Genomic DNA, 5,621 nt, shown 5'->3' with positions numbered 1-5,621 from the left:
AGACTAAAGGATAGGCATGAATATTTTTCATGCAGCACAGATATACTTAAAAATATTTTATACTGAATAGATTTAATAATGCAATGACCTTTAATGCAGATGCTATGAGGAGACACTACAAAACTATAATCATCTTAAATTTAACTTACATATCCTTATGTTCAAAGTTTTTCGTATTTCTCAAGGGAAAACAATTTTATTAAAGACTATTTTCTGGACTTCCCTGGTGGTCCAGTGGTTAAGACTCCGCGCTTCCACTGCAGGGGGCACAGGTTTGATCCCTGGTCGGGGAACTAATATCCCACATGCTGCACAGCGTGGCAAAAAAAAAAAAAAAAGAATAGTTTGCGAAATGGCTTAGAAAGTAAATTAATGCACATATTATTATGCCAAGCACAAATAAAATGACATTTTAAAACAAGACTAAAGGAGAGGTTAGAGGCAATTAACTAACTGTATAGTTACTGGAAGTGGATTAGGGGAGAGGCTAACCTGGGCAGAATTACCTCTTGAAATAGTCAGGCCATAAGCAGCAGTTCAGACAGCTAGTCTGGGAAAGTCCCTTACCTGCACCACCTATCTCAATAGATCTAGGAAGTTGCTTTTTCTTTTGCTTGAACAATAGGCCCAGTGATAAGCAAAACTGCCCTCCTCCAAAGCTCCCTGAAGTGCAAAAAGACTAAGAAGATCAAAGGGACCATTAGCCACTCCCTGAACTTCAAAGGTTTGTCCTATGGGAACTCTGAGAAGCAGCTGTGAGATTACTTGGAGACTTCCATTACAGTGTATAAATATAACATTACAAATATCTTGGTCACCATATTCTTTTTATTTCCTCACTGTGGTTGCATTTTAGGTTTTACAGTTTTGTACACATATTAAAAGGAGTAACAAATCAAAATATATTAGGACTAGAGACTTACCCACCCCAGTGAGTCCTGAGGCACTATTTTTAGCATTACATTCATATCGTGCTAAGTCTAGCTTTTCAATGTCTTGATCGTTTCTATACTTACTCATTCAGAAATAAAGTAATAAAACAAGCATTTTATTTCACATAGTTTGTGTTTTAATGCAATATTCAAACAAAATAATTTAACTTTCCTGGACTAGTTTCACAGACTCAGTCCCTGTAATGATCAAAGTGTCTGTTCTAAACCAGCTTTAGGATGGAGCTGACTCTACAAATGGCAGAAGAGAGGAAAAAACCTGGATTCTCAATAATATCATTGAACCTGCTAACCCTGAACTTCACCCTGCTTCTGATCTCTTTTACATGATCTAATTCACTCATTTATTTAAAAACTAGATTGAGTTGGTTCTTCTGTTATCTGTGGCCAAAGTACCCCAACCAAAGTTTAGATTTGATTATTAGGCAATGGGGAGTCACTGAAGAGATTTAAACAGGAGACTGACATAATCAGTTTGCATTTTATGAGGACAGTAGTGGCAGAAGTGCTGAGGATGGAGGGTGGGATGGGAGACAGGCTAAAAGTTACTGAGGCCTTACTATGTGCTTTGTGCTAGTCTAAAACACTTTACATGTATTAATTCATTTAACACTTCCAAAATTCTATATGAGGCATGTAATATACTACCCACATTCAGTAAGAGGAATCTGAAGTCCAGGAACATTAAGCTGTCCAAGACCACATAGCTAGTAAGTGGCAGAGCCAGGATTTGAAGCCACTTTTATTATTGACATTTCTTTATGCCTCCCTCCTACCCTCCAAGCCATAATCAGAAGAAGTTCATCTTACTCTCAGCCTCAAATAGACCTAATTGATATAAAAGTAAACCCAGCCCCTTTCCAGTAATTGACACAGAAATAGGCTGGCAACTCAATTCTGGTTTGGCTTCTAACCACCAATTCATACTGCATACTTCATAGGGTTATTGTGAGAACTGAATGGGCTACTGCTTATAACATACTTGGTATGGGGTAGGCCCACAATAAACGCTAGCTACTACTATTATGATTGTAAACCACTACTATCAAGAAAAACAGAGAAGGAATGTTCAGAGAAGGGGGGCAAAGGATAGTGGTATGACAGAAGCCAAGCAGAGTTTTCAGTAGAGCACAGCAGGATCAAATGCCACGGAGGAATAAAGTGACACGAGAGTGGAAAAGAGTTTATTGGGTCTAGCCTTTATAACGGGTGACTGTTTTTTTTTCTTTTTTTTTTTGGCCAACCTCTGCGGCTTGCAGGATCTAAGTTCCCCGACAAGGGATGGAACCCATGCCCCCTGCAGTGGAAGGGCGGAGTCCTAACCACTGGACCACCAGGGAATTCCCATAAAGGGTGACTTTTGCCAGAAAGGTGTTAGTGGAAGGGCTGAGGTGGAAGCCAACCAATTGGTTGAAGAGCAAACTTGCACCTGAGTGGAGACAGTGAGTGGCTACCTATTTATTGCAGACTAGCAGTTTCACTGTGATGGAAAGAAGAGGAAGAAACCATGGTAGCAGGTCTCCAGATGGAGCACATTTATAAACTTTGAGGCAGTAGTCAGCAAAGGTACCAATGACAATTCAGGAGAGAGAAACAATGATGGGACAAGTCCCAAAGAAGACTGAAAGAGATGGCATCAAGCTCACAGGTGGAGGGAGGCATTAGTCTTGAAGAACTGGGCCGTCTCCCTCCCACTAAGACTGTGGGGAAGGAGGTTAAGAGTAAGTTCAGATATAGATGCATTTATAGGAGGGGAGAACATTGAGGGAGTGCACCTATGGAATACTTCATTTTGCTTAGTGAAACGGTGGCAGAATCATCTGCTGAGAAGGAGTGTGAAGCAAGCACTGTAGTGGTCAAGGATAGCTGCTGCTGGATGAAGCAAGCCTGGAAGACAGGTAAGATAATTCTAGAGTGCTGTGCTGGGAGCACAGCTAAATTGAAAACCAAGAGTTTTCGATAGCTTTAATATGTAGGTAGGAATACATAATTCTCCCCAGTCCAGATGGAGATATGTGAATCAGCCTGTCCATGTCTTTGGGCAGGTTATGAAAGTTAGAATGAGGTTGAAAGTACTGGAAATGGGGACCATTTGACCATAGCGCTCTCTGGTTCCTCATACTCTCCTGGGGCCTCAGTTCTACAAGCAAAATCTGTGCCTACAATGGGGATTGCCAACCACTGTTCTCAAAGGGAAAGAGCGTCAAAGAGCAGACTGTCAGCACTCACCCCTCCCCACCACAAGTTCAAAGGGAAGAATCAAATTGTTAACTAAAACACTTTACCTGGGAATCTCATAGTGTTCCAGGATTACAGGTGGTAAAACAATATACTAATATTCATACTTTGATTAAATTCTATAGCCCTCAAATTTGATGTATGTCTTTTCTTTCATTTAGGATAAAACAAAGCTAAGGACACTCATATTCATGGCTTTATGTATAACAGATAGGATTAGTAGGATTAAGAACCACATGGCATGTAAAATAAAACTACACAAATATTTAATTGCGGTTTGAAACACACGTATCTTTAAACATTGTATGTACATTTGGAAATATAGCTTTGTTTTGTACTTTTTAAAAACCATAAATGGGATCACATTGTACTTATTATACATCTCATTTATTTACCCTTAAGGTATTTAGGAGGTCTTTCCATGTAAGCACCTGTGGCAACTTTTAATTTCCAAAGACGCCACAGCCAATACTTCTGGTCCCACATGCTCTTTAAGAACTTTGCCTCTCCCCGGACAAGAGATAGGGTCTATTTCCCCTCCTCTGGAACCTGGACAAATAGAGTGCAGCAGAAATGACACTGCATAATTTCTAAGGCTCAGTCATAAATGGCAATATGCTTTTACCTGGCTCTCTCTCTCTCTGTTGGCATACTCGCCCTTGGAACCCAGCCACCAAGCTGTGACGAAGCCCAAACTAGCCCATATACTAAAAGACAACATGGTCTACATGAGATCAAACTGCGGTCTCCAGCCAGCATCAACCATCAACAGGAGAGTGAAAAGTTTTCATCTGATTCTCCTCAGCCTCCAGTCTTCCACTTGAAGCCCTATGCATGATGGAACAGAGAAAGTCATCCCTGTTGTGCTCTGTATGAATTCTTGACCCACAAGAATCTGTGAGCATAATAAATAGTTGTTTTATACCACATGTTGTGGGGTAATCTGCAATGCAGCTATAGTAACGGGAGGAGTGCCAATATATGTCTGTTTCAATCTTTTAAACAATAACATAATTAACGGTAATATTCTATAGTATTTATGTATCATAAGGTCATTCCTGTATTGATAGATATTTAGGTGGTCTGGAATTATTTACTCCTACTATAGACAAGGCTGAAATAAATAAGCTTCTACATGTCTATTTGTGCACAAGTGTATTTCTATAAAAACCTATAAATGAGTTAATAAATACACGTAAGATATTTAGGACAGTGCCTGGCACATAGTGACACATTATATTATTATCTTTATCACTATAGGTTGACCTTCTAGATAGAAGATGATAGTACTTCCTGAACATCTTTAGTGACAAGTACCTTAACAATTGTATCTAACAGCTACGCTACAATGAATTCTACTTTTTAGTTTAGATTACGGCAAAAATTGCAAACAGAAAATTATATCCCTGAAAACATTCATCTGCTGCAGACCTGCCCAGCTCTACATTCAGTTTAAAAAACTTAACTTCCTCCGTGTGCTGGTGAGTTAACACTACCTGTGTTCGTCTTATGGAAATCGTGGCTGTGGACCAGAGCGGAAAGAGCGGAACCTGCCGCTCAGGCGCGTGCGGCAGTTCTCTTCCCTCTGCATCCGCGCAGGGGGACCACTTGTTAAGAGCAGGCGGGGAGCAGGTTCAGGACACCTCTTGACTGGTGCTTCTCACCCTATCACAATGCGGGTTACAAGTTTAGGAACGTGCTTCTTAGCCATTGTCACTCTCTTTCAACGTCTCTAACTCTTCCCCAGGCGTGCTTGCAGCTGCCCCGCACCTGTTAATCCCATTTACTTCTAGTTTTCCTGGGCGGGGTGAAGGGGATGAGGAGAGAGGCAGAGGACTACCTGTCCACTTTCTCTTGCTTCGAAGGGGCAAAGACTAAACCTAATTCACATTGCAAACGACCAGGTTTCATCAGTTATTCCCATATTTTTCACAGTTCAAAGTTTTTAACTTCCTCTTCTTTTTAGGGATTTTTCTCTCCAGATTTGCTGCATTTTTAAGGAACGCGGGTAGCCCTCCCCCCCACCCCCGGTCAGAGCTAAGGTTAAACGTTGTACAGCTGAGGAAAAGCATTTTTAGGAGACTTGTCCAAGGCCGGGGCAGCAGGCCCGGAGCGGGCGGGCTTCGCGGCAGCTCCGTGGGAGCGCCTGTCCCGACCATCCTTCCCAGGCCTCGCGCTGCAAGATCCGCGGGTTGAGCCCCAAGGCCGAGGACAGTGGGTTGGGAGCTGGTGACTCCAAAGCCCTCTGCAACTTCCCCGCCCTACAGCCCCACCCATTAGCACGCGGTCTCCCCCGGGGCCCGTAGGAGACACCTTCGTCCCCGCCCCTCCACAGGTCACCTCCCTCCACACCCCTTTCCCTCGGCCCCGGCAGCCGGCAGGCAGGGAAGTGTCGTAAAGCCAGGCCCAGGAAACTTTACCCGGGGTAACAGC

The sequence above is a fragment of the Eschrichtius robustus genome, chromosome 1 (assembly GCF_028021215.1).
Source record: "Eschrichtius robustus isolate mEscRob2 chromosome 1, mEscRob2.pri, whole genome shotgun sequence".
In the NCBI taxonomy this organism is placed as follows: domain Eukaryota; kingdom Metazoa; phylum Chordata; class Mammalia; order Artiodactyla; family Eschrichtiidae; genus Eschrichtius; species Eschrichtius robustus.
This window is presented reverse-complemented; position numbering follows the sequence as displayed.